General features: G+C 36.9%; 1 pseudogene; it reads right to left on the bottom strand.

Moving 5' to 3' along the window:
* LOC113078306 (neurexin-3a-beta-like) overlaps window positions 1-17591 on the bottom strand; it is a 39301-nt pseudogene extending 21710 nt beyond the window's left edge.
* Between the last annotated feature and the right edge of the window lie 233 nt (window positions 17592-17824).

Here is a 17824-nt window from a genome sequence, read left to right as displayed (position 1 = left end):
GGCTAATTCGAGGAGAAAATCCTTTGCTGTGTCTCACTAAGGGTTTGATCCCCTCTGGCACACACTTCTTTAATGTACTACATTTCAGCAGTACAGCAAAGGAAAAGGATTTGATGATTTTGGGATGGAACGACCATTAATGCCCAAAATCCCTCCTATTAGAGGCCAAAGGATGTATGGGATCAAATGTAGTCCCTTAGCTTTCTGCAGACATGAAATGAAATTGCTGCCCTGAAATACACATCATCATCCCACCCCTCTGATATGAAAATATGTGCAGCTCAATTAACCTACCTTCCATGAATGATTCAGATGCCCAGTGGAAAACACACTTCATGTGTGAGGTTTACATCAATCCAGCCTGGCGAATAATCTTGGATACATTAATGAAATAAAAATAGACCTCAAAGTAAAGAAAAAGTCTATTTGACAAATTTCTTCCACATTAAACCTAACTAATCCTAGCTGGGGATTCTTTTGAACATGATCAGATATTAAACTCCTTAATTTTATTTCATTTTTATTTAAAAAGCAACATGTTTTGTGCTTCTAATCTTCTAAAGCTAGCTCTCTCAACATGCTGAGTAGTTTGTCTGTCAGCATAAGCCAAGAAAACATTCTTAGCTATATCTTTTCTGTTTCTGCACCTTTCCTAAACATGATTAAAACAAGAAAAATCCTTCCTTGTGATCTGTCTCTCAAGACTTCTCTTCCAGACAGATTTCTTTGAAGAACAGCAGAGCGTACTTAAGCAAACCTCGAAAGAGTTCTACGCTGAGATCCGCACAAGCCTGGCTTCTCTACGTCTCTACATCCTTCGTCTTAATTAAGCCGAATAAAACGCGTAGACCTTGTTCCAGTTCGACGCAAATACAAATTGCTTAAAAATAGATCTTGCATCCCAACACATGTAGGGGATTGCAGTTTACAATTATATTCCTTCCCCAACTGTAACAGACCACTTGTTTACCAATCCTGTTTGCATAAATGAAGATGAGAAAGCAAAACATGAACCATCAGCCTGCTGACCTATTAGAATGATCGGAATTAATGAGAATCCTTCTGCCAATTTCACTCAAGTACCTACAATCCTCCATTCATCATCAAGGTTGCGAGTGAGGCCTGTATTTGCTCTTAATTCTCATTTCAAACTCATCACTTGACATCTTACCACCAATTTATGGTTAATATACAAACCATTTCAGTGATTGCTTATTGGCCGTATTATGCTTTTACCCATTTTGTTATTGACGTGACAGAAAAATTCAAATTCAAATTCAAATGCTATAAGCTATTCACTCCAGCATTAGTCTTAACAGAGGAATAGTGACTAAAATGAAAGCCTGAATCTAAAGATGGGCCAATGAGCGTAGGACGAGGATTTAAAAATGAATACATAAATAAACACGTTAGAAACAACTGTGGGCGTATCATTATCTATTTCCAAAAGCTTAATTCCAGTCATGTTAAGTGACGCCAACAAAATGACTCACTCTAATACCATCACGTGTCTTTCACCCTTTCGCATGCAATGTGTGACTGCTTCACGAGATCAGATAACAATCTATGGCTGTGTTTTCTCGAACATCTATTAGCCTCATGAGCCAAACAAGAGCCACAGCAGTGCTGTTTTCAAGAGTGCGTCACAGAGAAGAGTTTTATTCTCAAGCGTAGCTCTGCTCCAGGCAGACGCATGCTCTATCTTCTTACCGCAGCGTTTGCATGTGTTTTGCCTGTTTGTGCTGATTGTAATGCGGTCTGATGCTTCACTGAGCATCTACGGTTTCCAGCTAAAGTCAGACACGGTCAACTTCAGCCTTAAAGTTAATGGAAATATCTGTCTCCATAGTTCGCTGTGGACTAGGACACCACTTATAGCACTGTTAGATATACCGACATCCTGCCAACAATGGCAAAAATGCTAGACTGAGTCTCCATTTCAGGAATATCACATCCCGGATCCTGTCAGAAAATATCTTCTTTGTCTGGTACCCAAGACCCATCAACAGAGTTTTGTCTGGTACCCAATATCAGCGATTAATGCATTTTGTGTAGTACCTAAAACTGTATTAATTGTCTTCTATCAGCCCAAGATGCAGACAGAGGATGTTAAGAAAGAACAAATAACAAAGCACAGCACAAATTTTTGGTTGCTCTCTTGCAGCAACACACAAGTTGCTACGAAGAATCTTTAGATTCTTCAGCAACCTCAGTCATCTGTGGGAGATTCTTGAAGACCACAGGCCTGATCTTGGGATGAAAGAAGCTTGTGTTTTGGGTAAATGCTTTTTCCATACAAAGAAGCAAGTACAGAGATCCTTGATTCTTGTTACCTGAAGGTAGAAAAGACCCATTTGACATCTTTCACTGATCTGCTGACAGTAAAAGCACAAAGTGCATGACAAATAACACTGACAGCAATGATGATGCATATATCAATCACATTTTCTTTCAATTATGAAGCAATAAACAACAGATTTTCCACAAAAGTAATGCTTTTCAGTAAAAAAAACGTGCCGACTAGGAAGAGCACATTTGTAGAGCCAATTCTCTTAGCATTAGTCAGTTGCAAAGTTTCTTTACGCGATCAACTGTGGGGGCTTCACGATTACAAATGTCTCTTGCCAAAATGTGTCTCAGACACAGAGGAGACTGATGGCTTTAATATCACTTCCACCAGCTCAATTTGTACCAGGATGCCTATGAAATGGCCAGTCTAATCACATTTCGCCAAACCACAGTGTTTTATTGGCTCCCGGTCAAACTTTATGTGGGTGGCACTTTGTTCGGTTGTCAAGAGTGTGCGAATGCGGCTTAGTTCACCCGCTCTTATGTCTTTATCTAAAGGACATGGAGAATCATAAACAATTCTCTTTGGTCATGAAAAACATAGATGTGTCAGAGAGGCTCTCAACCTTAATAAAATGAAGTCGTGGACAACGCTTGTGCTCGCTTCAACTGGAGCAAGTTATTTGCATACTGTTGGAAAATCATTCAGACGCACCTGGTTGAGTGACTTCTCCTAAATGAAACAAAAGCCTCTGTTTTGCATATTTATAATTTGACATCCCACTCATACACAATGTACTGTTGTAGCAATGTGTTTACCCTGTCCTCGTATGTGACACATGTGACCTGGGCGCGGTCCAATCATTGTTTCTCATTTCAATACTACAGTTAAATTTGCATCTGCAAACTAACAGCTAAAGAAATAGGTCTACGCTTGACTAATAAGTGCACTGGAAATCATTGGACCAAACTGAGAGCGTAATAAATTAAGGAGAACACTGTCAGCCGCAACTAAGACGTTCTGCAGAACAGAAGGTGTAGCAGTGCAGAATAACCTCCCAAAAATCTATTCCAGAGATTTATTTTCCATGTTGTGTTGCAACGAATTTGTGTCCTCATTTATTTGAATTGTAAATCTGGGCCAGACGTTATTTGTGGTGTAGTTCCCAAATCAGAAATGATGAGGAGATGTAGGCACACATGTGAAAGCTCATGCCAGTCGCATAAACACAGCATATGTTAAAATCGTGTCTGAACAGCTAGAAGGGAAATGTCAGTCTTAGACCAATTTAACTTTGAACTTAATGACTTAAGTTATTTTCAGGCATAAGGCCCAATCACTCCAAGGACGATATGAATAAAACTATAACAATAATAATTAAAAAAAAAATAATTAAAAAAGTATGAGAACAGGAATATAAAAATATAAAATCAACAACTGATTTTCTATCATCCTTTCACACAAAAGCAATAGCTGTAACAATAAAAATAAAAATTTGAAAATAAAACAAAGTCTGAGAATAGAAGTATAAAAATATAGTTATGCAGCAACTATTTTCTATCGTCCTTTCAGACAAAGGAAGATAACCATAGCAAATTATATTAAAGATAGTTTAAAAAGTTGTTCTTATTTTAGGAGAATAGGGTTTACACCACAACTATAAATCAATATATAACAATATGATAACAGAGGAACTCTATTGTTGGAATCAGTTCCGGAACGATATTTTCCAACTGATAAATGATAAAAACTTTGAGAGCCAATCAGAATCCACTCAACTTTAAAGAGCTTGAGTATTTAAAGCAGTAGGTCACATAACTGCAGTTTGGGTTAAAATAAACAGATTATTATTATCTGTTGTGTAACAAAATATTTTATGAGACCGAAAACAAAAAGAGGGCTGGATGAGATGAGTATGTACTTTACCTACAGTCCATTGTAGGAAACAACACTTGCAAATGTCTTTCGTCATTTGTCAATGAAGAAGCAACAACGACTTTATTGACTATGAAACTTGTGAAAGACTGTGCAACAGATAAAGAAGATATATATCAATTTATATTATGTTAGAAATGCTGGAATGAACCCTAACTTATAATACTAGTCTCAGTCCCCATTAATTTTTCATTTGAATTTGTGTTTGTGTGTCTGGGGTCATACCTGTATTGTGGGTGGAGTGCGGTGTTTTCTCGTGGTGGTGGTAGACATGGTGGTGGTGGTCTCAATAAAGGTGGTGGACATCTCTGGAGGGAGCGCCGTGGTTCTGGCTGAACCTGCGGAGGGAACCTCCCCCACCAGACGGACGCTGCCATTGATTTTGATGTTAGGGTTGCCCTGAGCAGCCATGTTGAGCACTTTGAGGCCGTTGTAGTAGAGTCCAGATAGTTGGCCCTGAAATGGCCTCTTGTGGTCTGAACCACCAATTGTAATAGTGGCCTGGGTGTTGAATATCGTTAACTGCCGCCCTGAGGATGCAAGAAAGATCCAGAACATTTCTTGGTTATAGGTTGGTAAGAGGACAAAATATCTCATTCAGCATCAAGATTCATGGCTCTTTTAGACACTTAACCTACCCAACCAAAGTACAATGACTTAGATGGCTGTGCTGGATTACTACGGCTTAATTTTCTTCCGAAATGCTCAGGATTATACTACCATGAGACAAGTCGTAAACATTTGGAGGGCCAGACTATAAACCAGATCCATTATGTTTACCTGAACGAGTCTAGCTACAAGCTCATGATGGCTGGAGTACGTTTTACTATAATTGTCTATACAATATAATGAGAGATCTCCCATTCTATTAAAAAACAAAATGTCTTGACAGGCATATGAATGCTTTCTGAAATAATCGAAAGATTAACATGATAGAGCCATTCTTACCGTAAAATTCAGAAAAAGGTGTCTTGGTTATAGACACATGTTGTAATGTACAAAACACTGATTCGTGGGACAAATAAATGTTAGTCATGGGAACTAAATAAATAAATAAATATGTACAAAATTATTATTTTGGCTATATTTTGATATAGTAAAATGTATTTAACATTGTATTTAAAAAACATACAGTAAAAAAAGGTTGTGAGAAGGTAGTGTGAACATTCTAGAAATCATCTCAGATTAATATTAAAGCAGAATTGTTGCTATTTTCAAAACTAACGACAGGTGAAACATTTTCAAACACGTTTTGTCATATGTCTCAAGAATCAGTGAAAATAATAGAGGGAATATCCTGTGGTTACGAATTATAGCTCTGCAGCATGACACAGATCATAACAATTCAGAAAAAAATTCAAGTAAATAAATAAACAATTTCTGGTTTAAATGAGTCCAGAAATAATCACTACATAATTATAATAAAAAAGTCTAAATTTCTTGAGTAATTCCAGTGATTATAATGAGGAGGGCTCCTGATGATATGCAATTAATGTCTGAAACAATAATCATGCTGTGGTTTTCTTCTTGGATGATCTTTCCTGTGCAGCCACAAGCTGCTCTTGTGTTTTACTAAACTTTATCTGTCCACGTTCCTTTATATCGGCCAGAAAGTCCAGAGAAATTTATGTTTGGATTAATTTGTTTTAATGTTTACATTTAAAACATTCATAAAAGGTTAACTTAGCTAATATTGAATCATTAAACAATCTATATATTATTTAGTCTGATTTTAAGATAAGCACAAAGATCAATGAGCACTGAAAAGGGCAAAAGAAAAACAAATGTGATGAGTGCAACACAATATAAAAATAGTTATTTAACGAATTTAAAACGTTGCTAAAGAAAAATTGTAAAGTCTATATATATTGAAATAAATAAATAAATAAAAAATAATTAAAAAGGAGGAAGTTACCTTTCTCCTGAAGCCATTCCTCTACGGGCCGGGAATATTTGAAAGGAATTTTCTTATTGGCCATTTGAATTCTCTCATTATCGCTGTTACCTTGGAAGTTTAAAAGACATCTTTAAGAATCAATGATCACTGTTTAAAACTCCCAATTACAGTTTCTGTCAATATTTAATATTTAAAGTTATTTAAACACTTTAAGGAGAGTTTAGTCATGTAAATTTATGTTTTTTTTTTAAAGCTGTAAGCAGTTCATTTTCTCTTTTTTTTCCTCCAGTAATGAAACACTATTTAAACTACACGTCTACTCCATCTTCTCTCGTAATTAAATCAATCATCACCAGAGTTGATAAAAACATATTTAGAATAAATTTGGTTCATCTGTAAGAGATGCGTAATGCATGCCAGCAGATTAGCTGCCTGCGGTCAATCCATCTATCCATCAAAAGATGACAGCACACACTCTTTCATGTTTCACGTTCTTATAATTATATACACATTTATCTGCTGATTGCTAATGATGCCGGTCAATGTTTATAATTTTTCACACAGAAAACCACATCAATAGTCATAATCATACAGCAACACTGATAAACAAGAACTAGACAGCAGCTGCTTCTGTTTTCCAAAGCCACAGAAATTATACAATTGTGAAATCGTGTTTGATAAATGAGCTGGTACCAATGGGACGCAAAACCGAGTCGTGGGACTCCACTCATGAGATGTGTCTGGGGATGTTTGTTTTAATGGCAAGCCCAAAGAGCTGTGCTGATATTCCATGTGACTGGGGGCTCGTGGAGACGCAGCAGGAAGCTGATCAGAGGGGCTTCTGGATGTCATTTGAGGACAGGGGGCCGCAACGACATGCTGATTCAACAATGACTTCGAGTGCTAAGGGTGGCACGACACTGCAGGATGTTATGTGAGCCAAATTTCAGGACTCCGAGGAGGGGTGCACTAGGGGGCTAGCCTGAAGGGAGATTCCCTCATTGGCAGAGCTGGCTTCAGACAGCAGGAAGTGCAACCAATACCCTCAAAACCTGGGAATTCAATTCACACACATATGAGGCCCAACCGCTCGGAGGTAGCCTTTGAGAGGAACGCCAACTAACAAAACAAAAGTTTTAGATTTGTTTCACAAAAGGTAAGGATGAGTTCTGACTCTACTAAAAACTGTATTTTCTTTTGTGTTACACAGAAAGTCTGGAAAAATTAGTAAATTAGGGATGCATGATATATCGGAATAAAATGTATTGCAATATGACTTTATTGCAATAGTCACCATTCACCTGAACGAATATATACCTACCCTTTCAAAGTGAAGACAAATATATGTCATGCATTTGCCGACAATCCATCCAAAAAAAATGAATAAAAAGAAAAAAAGCCAGACGTTTTAATGTTTATAACTGCAGACAGATGTTGCAGGTGGCTAGCAAGGGGAGTAAGAGCTGACTGAGGCCTTGACCTCTCTCAAATTCACACATACCACACACACAGTTTTTTCCCCATTCCCTCCTATTATATTCCTAAATCCCAGATTCAGTTTTACCCTGGTAAAGAATGTGTTGTGCTTTAAATAGATCCTCAAAAGAAGTAATGTCAACTGCTATCATCCTAAGCTCTGCTAAGGTGTTAAGTGGTGGCACTACAGGGTATAGTCTGATGTTGGAAACTCATTAAAGCTGGGCTCATCCAGGGCTCTAGCTGTGTTATAGACATCACAACACTGGATCCTAAAAATAAACCTCATATACAGAACATTTTAAGGAATATTTAATCCAAAATTTACATTTCTGTAAATAATAATAATAATAATAATAATAAAAACCTGTATGAGTTTCTTTTTGAAAAACAAATGTATATACACACACACACACACACACACACACACACACACACACACATATATATATATATATATATATATATATATAGTTGAAACAGGGTGAGGGTGAAATTTTTTCCAAAACAGCTTTGGACCAGTCTTGAAAAACAAACAAACAATAACAACAAAACAATAAAACATATATTTTAAAATCTCTTCTGTGGTGCGTGGAAGAAATAAACAGAAGAGTTGAGATAATGGCATATGAGAGATGGAGGTTCAAACTCAGCCTGAAATGTGCCCCAGTTCTGTTTTCTTCTCTTCTTTTCAAGCCTACCTAAGAATTAAATAAACCAGTTGATTTTATATCGAAAACCAAAAATGTAAAACATTTTACGGAGCTTTACTGTAGTTCTTTCGGGACAGTGGGGTTAGGGACGGAGGACTGGCTGGTTCACAGACATTTGTGGATTTGTGCTGCTTTGATCCAGCAGTACAGAGGGTATGACACCTTTTCTCACTCCTGAGAACATGAAAGGCTCTTTGAAAATGAAACAGCGCTAGGAGGTGTTAACATGGCACAGGATCACACACTTCGGGGGAGTTTTCCTCCTACTGTGATTAAATTTCACAAACACATACAAGAATGTAACATATCTGTGCATTTGAATTCCCTTTAATTCTAAATTAGAGGAACTCTTAATGACTCTGCAGTACCATGAGTACATGCCAAAGAAACCCGAGACTGCTGCCACATTTAAAATGTATGAGATATTTCATAGAAATTGTTATATTTTTGTATAATTAGACGTGATAAGTGCGGCTCTCTCTCTCTCTGAGGAAAAGGCTGCTAATAACAACAACTCAAAATAATTCATGAGAACAACCATGTGATTGTGAACATTCTCCCTTTGTTACCCAGCCGTGTTGTGTGCAGTTGTTCTCGCCACAGAGTGATAAATTGCTACAGGACGCTATTGCCATCTCGCTGAAAAACAAATATAGCTTATTGCATGAAACTGTCAGCCTTGCCAAGTACTATTTGAGCAACCCAAAAAAAATTCTTCATAAACACTATGGTGTTGTGTTTCACACTGACAAATTATTGTGATTTGGACTTTTTTCTTTTGAGGGTGGTGGTGGTGGTGGTGGTGGTGGTGGTGGGGGGGGGGATGTAGTCATTGAGATAAAGTGGAAAAACCTTCAAGATCAATTTTCTGGACCTGATCCACTTACAGAAAAACACTATGATATTTTTTTTAATGTGGTATCTCGAAAGTAATTGGTATTTTAGATAGATAGATTTTGTTAATTGAAATAAAGCTGAAATTAAATAAAATCTAAATTTGAGATTAAAAACTTAAAAATCTGAAATGTTGCCTTAGCAACTAACTGAAATAAAGCACTAAAAGTACTAAAAGTACTAAAATTACTTAAAAAAGAAACAAAGATAAATATGTATATGAATACTTCTAAAAGAATAATAATAATAATAATGTCAAAGGCACATTACATAACAATTACTAAAAGTATTGCTAAAACATAATACCACCAATTTTGACAGCACCATACAATTTTTGGGTCACACAGTGATACATTTTGAAATGTGAATCCAATTTAAATATATATCAGGGGTGCCCAACCCTTTGCAGGACAGTCGATCGCCAGGAGCAGGGTTGGGCACCCCTGATATATATGATTGAGGCACATTTCATCATTTCAAGCCAAAGCTAAATGAGTTCTGAAAGATGAAGTCCTGATTCCTGCTTCCACAGTATGACAATGGTAAGTGGAACTACTTGTTCTGAGTCCCGGCCTACACCTAATAGGGGTGCAGGTGGCTTGCACAGGGCACTGGAAGGGGCAGCACACATGGCCCTTTGGTAGGGATCCCAATTTGTCGGTGACTGACGTGACGTCGAGGGTTATCGGCTGAAAGGGAACGTCTCGGTTACGTATGGTAACCCTCGATTCTCGAAAGAGGGAATGGAGATGTCACGTCCCGTTGCCACGGTTGCTGTACCACCGCTGAGCCACTGGGTCTCTGGCTCGGCTCCTCATTGAAAACCTGGTATGCTTTGCACCTGCTGCCTTCTTATACACACGCTGTGATCAGAGGCAGCTGGATGCAATGGATGCAATAATTGCATGCCAATGTGCATTGGCTCATTTAGTTTGCACTCAAAGTAGATTGGTCTATCGAAGCGATATCCCAATTCGTCGGTCACCGATGTGACTTCTCCGTTCCCGCCTTCAGGGAACGAGGGTTACCATACGTAACCGAGACATTTCTCTTTGTAGTGTATTTTTTAGGTTTGATAACTTTAAAAAAAAGTAAATTGAAAGTAAATGTAGTATTCAGTAATGTACTCAAATTTCAATTTTAAAGAAGTAATTAGTAATTTGTAGTGGATTACTTTTTTTGAGTAACTTACCCATCACTGGCAAAGAACTAAATATGTCACTCTGTCAACACACACTTAATGCACATTTAACTTTGACAAGGAGAAATTTTGAAATTTAAAACACTCGCCTCATTGCCCCAGCCACTGTCTAATTCTCCCTCTCCAGCTCTTTCTGTACTCTCCCTGAGCACTCTTCTTACAATTGTATCTCAATCGAAAGAGTCTTTCAGCACATTATCTTGCTCCAAACACATCCCCAAATAAGAAATGTGACTCCAGAGGATCGTCACTCAGTATCTGAGGAGACAATGAGAGTGAGAACATTTATCTGACCATCCTTGGTGGTTTCATTTAATCGTGGGATTAGAAAGACAGCTCATATTGAAAGCTTATCTTTTTCCCCCTCTGGAGAGATTTATAAGGGCGACAGATTTTGTTTTTGATACGAGTAATTGTATTTTGCTCATAGGATACACAAGTATCTATTTCGCACCTTCTTGAATCTGTTTTTTTTTTTTTTTTTGATAAAAGCTTCCTTTTTTTGTCAAAAATGCAATCTATTATTTTTGTTTTGAGAGATAATTGTCTTCTTACATTGCAGTCGAGCCGCCCGGCTCCATCCACACTCAAAAGACGAAGGATTGCTTATCATGAAACGTGTGCCGCTAGCTGCTATGGGACTCGATCAGATTACAGGGATGGGTCAGGTCTTTGTAGATTTTATGTTGCTTCTAAGATGCTTGATGCCCCCCCCCCCCATTTTAACAGGAGGTTTCAGAGGACTTCTGAACTGCCTTCTGTTAAGAAATGTTCAAAGAAGAAAGAAAAACATTTCTGGTAATCTTATGTAGGTCATACGAAATTAGAGAGAGGGCAAGAGAGAGAGAGAGGGCAAGAGAGAGAGAGAGAGAGAGAGAGAGAGAGAGAGAGAGAGAGAGAGAGAGAGAGAGAGAGAGAGAGAGAGAGAGAGAGAGAGATAGACTCATTCATATTAAACAGGGTTGCACAAATAAACAGAGCATAATGGAGACAACCAAAAGAAAACATAGCAGGTGGTGCTCTTTTATTGCAATTTACTGCTGCAGGAATAAGCCTGACTTCAGTCTCAAGAGGGAAAAAAAGCCCCATAATGCTTTAACAAAAGAAATGATATTCAACCTTACAGAGAAGTTACAAAAACAACAAGGATTTTTGTTCAAAAACATCATGCACAACATCCAGACATTAGCATGAAGGTGGCGCGACATATTATGCGTGCTTGCGGAACATGCTGATTTAGAAGTCATTGAACTGAAATGGTGTTCCTGAAGCGGGGCACCATGGGACCCTAAAGCATCATTTCTGAGCTCGCTTCAGCAGCTTCAGGGATGACACAGCATGGGGTAAACACATATGATTACACCTGTGAGCTCAATCTCTGCACAATTACACATAATAGGGGGCTGTAACTGCCATTTATATAAATAAATAAATAAATAAATAAAAATAAATCTAATGGCTTCTCACTTAACATATTCAAAAATAAATAATAATAATAATAATAATAATTTAAAATGAATTTTAAATAGTAGAATTAAAACAGACACATATAATATATTATAATATTAGATAATTTATACATTTTAATTTGAATTGTTATTATCATAATGATTATTATTTTTAAAAATGGTATTATATGATTTTACATACTGTATGTATAAAGACAGAGATCTTAGTTATTATTATTTTTCATCTGTTTAACCCTGATTTAATAATAAAACAAAAAAATTTCAAAACTTCTACTTCAAAAATGTATGTTTAATTCTATGTGTTACTTTGCAGTTACTTAAGTAAATCTTACTGTGGAATAACAGTATGGAATTAAAAATGCAACTGTACAGCAGAAAAACTATATTTTACTAAAACTTTTATAATCCAGCCTAACCAGCAAGCTGCCCATATACAAGTCATTATAATTTATTAAGTTAATTGATTTAAATGAAGTCATTATCATTCTTTTAAGTGCAAACAGTTCTTTCAAAGCAAATTAAGCTTTTTTTTTACATATAACCTATAGACTGCACTTAAAAAAAATACTAAAGCAGATAAATAAATATTGTATCTAATCAATACAACAAAAACAATTGCCAATGTCATAATAGCACTTTTTAGTCGTGTAAATCAAGAGCATTCTGGTGAATGAAGTGAACCTGGACCAACAGTTTTCAGCAGGGTGTGCAACAAAAGATAGGAAATGAGAGAACATAATATCTCTACCAACCTCGCTGAAGGCACAAAAATGATACGGTGAGTGATTTGACTGAAGTATGGCGGTCTGAACCACTGTCAGTGCTACAGCAGAATAGCAGCGCCCATCGCACATAATCGTCTACCATTTTCCCTGCTGTCATTCGCTATTACCCAGCCTGGGTCCTGGAACTGCCAAAGCAGCCACAGGGACGTCAAAAAGCCTCTGCACAGCCATAAAGAAAGAAGTCATTTTCTTCTCAACAGACACACAACGATGTGGACACGGACACACACCGTCGAGGCATCATATTGTGCACACGTGTGTCAAAAATGATATAACTTCCTCTCCGTGTTCCTTGTCGTAACCCCAGTCCCACAAATACGCTTGTCTCTTGAACATAGCATCAAGCTGCCATCTGATTGACACACACTGACATTTCCTGCCAAACTGCAGGACTGTGTGGGACAGTGTAGGGCTGCAGTCAGAGTGATAAAGATTTAGACTGAATCCATTTGCTTTTGCTCTTTTTTGGTAAGGAAAAGGTGATTTTTCAGTTTCCCTCATCTCTACCATTGCAGGTTTTTTTTCTTTTCTATTTGGTTTAACCAGAAAAAAATAAAAATAAAATAAATAAATAAATAAATAATTAATTAAATAAATAAATACATAAAAATACATAAATACAAATGTGGTGACAAAATTACAACTCTTTGGAAATCACCCGAGATGTAAAGGATTTCACTCCTTTACCCTATTATACCCTTTGAAATACCCTCTAAATGAACAAATATTAAATCTATTATATTGCACAAGCAGACGAGATGACATTGTCATGCTGCCAGCATCCTCTTAGCTGTTTAAAACCATTATCTTCAACTTTCCTTCTTCTGTATTTTAATCAGAAGGGTTAAAACAGACCTCAAGCAATACTATACGATACTCTTTGTGTTTGAATGCGGTTAGCATATCAGTGACAACGTAAGATAATTCTTCACAAGGCTTAGTATCTGTGCTCTTCTAAATATAACATCTTATGGCTTGAGGTTGCTAGTCCAAGGTATAATTCCTTGAAAAGAAGTTGCTTATCTGCTTCTTGCAGTAAGTTAGAAAACTACATTTCCACTCCATAAGTACATTATATGGTAAAGTGAAGGGAACGGGAGAAAATTGTGCTGATTTTCAACTCCAGATTTCCAGCTACAGCCTAAATAATAGACATTGTTGAATTTCTCTTCGGCGTGTTCAGGAAAAATCCAGGCAAATCCAGTCAAGAAAGCAAACATCCTTGCCTACAACTGACGAGTGGTACTAGCAAAAGAAGTACGTCTTATGCTTACTCATATTTGTAAGCTGTTACCGGAGGGTGTTGTATCAGAAAATGTGGCAGCAGTTGGCTCAGTATTTCTAGTAAAGCGAATGGACAAGCACAGCACAATATAATCTTAAAGTGATGGGTGGTGTAGAGTTCTCTGAGTATTCTGCACATGGCCTCGGGTTACGTTGTAATGACAGTCATATGGATTAGGAGACTGCGCTTGTGGCCCTGTAGACATCTCTGCTTGACCTCTTGGGACCCATGGGAGATAAATAGGCAGTGTGCTTGAAAGATGCAATGAGCTAACTTGCCCTTGCTATTTGTATGTGCATAGCACAGCAAGGTAAGGTATAAAAACTTTGCAAAAGCACAGGTCTGGAACCGATGTGGCGAAGCTATTAGGCATTAGATATTTGACGCATTAAGAAAATAAAGCACAGATGTTGAGCGAGGTTTCAACACTCTCCATGGGTCTTCAAGAACCTGCTTCATTTAGCTTGTAAATTAAATAAAGGATTGCATGGCAGCGCACCAAAAACTCACAATATCACTGCTCCGTCAAAGCTTGCATGACGCGCAAATCCTCGGAATATATTTCTTCATCAACATCTTGACAAGATCGAATTGAGAAATCAAACATTACAAAGAAATCAGTGCCAAGGCAAAGAGCAGCCTGCCGTGAGAGGACATCTGTCTTCAAGCATAATCATATTCTATTCGCAGGTGGCCATCTGAATACATAAATATTTTATTATCGTGTTGAAACTTTGGCGGAAAAGTAAATTTTGCTGACATTTATATAGAAATGTTATACCACCATGCCAGCTATAAATCTCAGTGATATATTTCCCCAGCTCTTATGTGTGTCTTCTGCAAATGCCCATGTTGGCAAAAATGAAACTTCAGACCAAAAAACAGGCAGGGACTGACTTCTGTATAATGCATCCATATGAACAGCACGGCAACATGCTGCTGCATATATTTGTCATGCCTAATATCATTCATATCAATGGCAGACTGATAGATGGGTGCATTAGTAGAGCTGGCCAAGTAAAATAGGTTTATTCAGCGCCGACAGGAACACAAACTGATGCCCTTAAATGCTCAAACAGGAAAAAATGTTGTAACGCACAAGACAAATTACTCTACACTAGATTTGCATAGGCATGTTCCTTGAAATAGTATAAAAGTTTGCATCGTTAAGAAATTCTCAGAATTTCGATGAGAATGTTTGCTCAATAATGATAATGCTCAACAAAGCGTGTGTCTTGTGTGTGACCCAGCTGACACAAGTGGAGGAAGTTTGTATTGTCTAATCTCTCATTAACCCTCTCACAAAATCAAATTCATGACTAACTGTGCTCCATGTACCTGCATTATAGACAAGAACCAACTAATTCACTATGGTGGCTTCGCTTTCTATGATTTTGTACTAATCTTGATTTCTATGTATAAAGTCATGACAACCTTAGAGGTTTTAGACTTCTTGACCTTTCCCGATTTATCCAATCATGTTAAATGGAGTAAAATGTGAGCTTAAAGGAACTGGTTTTAATTTCCCACTTTGCTCTTTTAACTGAGGAGAGATGTAATGCTAGATATGGACGGAAAATAAAATGGAAAGATGTCAGTCCTTTTCGTTAAGAACACACCTGAGGGGAAGGAACCAGGTTGGGTGTCATTAAATGATGGCATCAAGCTTTTTTTCCCCACACTGAACCTGAAAATGCAGTGTGATGGGGCCAATAACAGCCAATAAGATGGTATTTAATATTTAATATAGATTTAAGTGTAGCAGAGTTACACACCTATTAGCTTTTATAATGGACAGGGCTACAAAGTGTGATGCTGCAGAAATAAAAAAATGTATATTATTGCTACAGTTAAAAAAATTTGGGATGGCAGCATTTAAATCAGTAATATTATGAGATAGTATTACAATTTAAAACAATGGTTCAATTCCCCAGGAACATATGATAGGTAAAAATTGATAGCCTGAATGCACTGTAAGTCGCTTTGGATAAAAGCGTCTGCTAAATGCATAATTTTAATTTAATTTAATTTTAATTTAATTCAAAACAGAACTCTTTTTTCACTTTTGATCAATTTAATGCATCCTTAATGAATAATAAAAATAAACATCTAACTGAACCCAAACTTTTGAATGTTTCAAAAGGAAGAGATGTACACAGCTGATGTGACATGCTGATATACAATATTTGGAGAATGCAGTCTTTCAATTTTCGCTAGATAAGAGCTGTAATTGCATGTCTAGAAAATAGCTGCCTGAGGCGTTAGTAAGAGGGGAGAAGAATGAACCTAACTTGCCTTCAAGGGACGCTGGTAGCGCAACTAATTTCTTTAAAGTAATAATAATAATTAAAAGAAAAAAATATAGCAAAAGAAGAGAGATAATACTAGATTTATGTGAAAGAAAATGTGCGATAGAAAAACCTTTACTGCTGTAAATGTTGGGTTCATTGCGAATAAAATAAAACTTTTATTAATCAGGAATGCATTAAAATGATCAAAAGTGACCTTTAAGACATTTATATTGCTATACAAGATGTCTATTTCAAATACTTGTTGTTTTTTTCAAGCGTTATACTCATCTAAAAATCATGAAGAAAATAAAATAAAAAAAAATATATAAAAAATATTAATTTTTATATATATATATATATATATATATATATATATATATATATATATATATATATATATATATATATATATATATATATATATATATATATATATATATAAAGATATTATATTTTTATTATCTTTAAGAAATGTTTCTTGAGCAATATATTAGAATATAAAAGTGACATGACATTCAGCCAAGTATGGTGACCCATACTCATAATTCGTGCTCTGCCTTTAACCCATCCAAAGTGAACACACACACACTGTGAACACACACCTGGAGCAGTGGGCAGCCATTTATGCTGCGGCGCCCGGGGAGCAGTTGGGGGTTTGGTGCCTTGCTCAAGGACACCTCAGTCGTGTTATCGCCGGCCCCAGATTTGAACCCACAACCCTAGAATTAGGAGTCAAACTCTCTAACCACTAAGCCACGACTTCCCTTCATATTAAAATTAAATGTAAAAAAAAAGTAAAGGAGAAATACAATCAAAAAGTATATTTGTTATCTACTTCTACATCATGTCCAATGGTTTCCACAGAAACCCACACAGCAGTGTCGCAAAACAAAGTGCCATTATTTTCCAGCCATGGAAGAGCAAAAAACTTCTAATTGACAATTAAATGCAATTTAGGAAAAAAAGAGGGCCTACAAAATATACTGTTTGTTGTGACTGAGGCGCACAGGATGTTCCTAAAGGAAAGTTAACTGCACAGTCACTGGGGAGACAAAGTGACTTTAGAAATAGCTTGAAAGCAGTTGCTGTCCAGTTCTGTGCATTGTCCATGCATCTTCTTGATGTCTTAAGCCAAAGGTTGAAGAGGTCGGTGAGAGGTCTTACCTGAGGGGAAGTGCTCATTGATGGCCCAGTTGTCCACCTGAAGTGTAGCATTGCCCCCATTTCGGGTGAAGCGAACTACATGGTACTTGCCGTCATTTACAGCGGTGCTGCTCTCCTGAACAGTGATGTCAGACGTTCCGATGTTGAATGTGACTCCAATTTTGCCTTCTTCCTGAAAAGGAAGAGGAAAATATCAGTGTTTTGTCCACACCATCTACAGTAACAAAAAATACATAGGATGAATTCAAGTAAATTTCGATTTTTGCCATTGAGATTCACCTTATGTATAGTTCCCGTGTTCGCCAAAAGATAATACACAGTGAAGTATTCTGTTCCGATTCATTTTTAATGATGCAGTTGCCCTTGAAATCTGTCCCCTTTTTGCTTTTGTTCTACCAGGATCCTGAATAATCTATTAGCATTA

This window comes from Carassius auratus, unplaced genomic scaffold, assembly GCF_003368295.1.
Source record: "Carassius auratus strain Wakin unplaced genomic scaffold, ASM336829v1 scaf_tig00025197, whole genome shotgun sequence".
NCBI lineage: Eukaryota > Metazoa > Chordata > Actinopteri > Cypriniformes > Cyprinidae > Carassius > Carassius auratus.
This window is presented reverse-complemented; position numbering and strand designations above follow the sequence as displayed.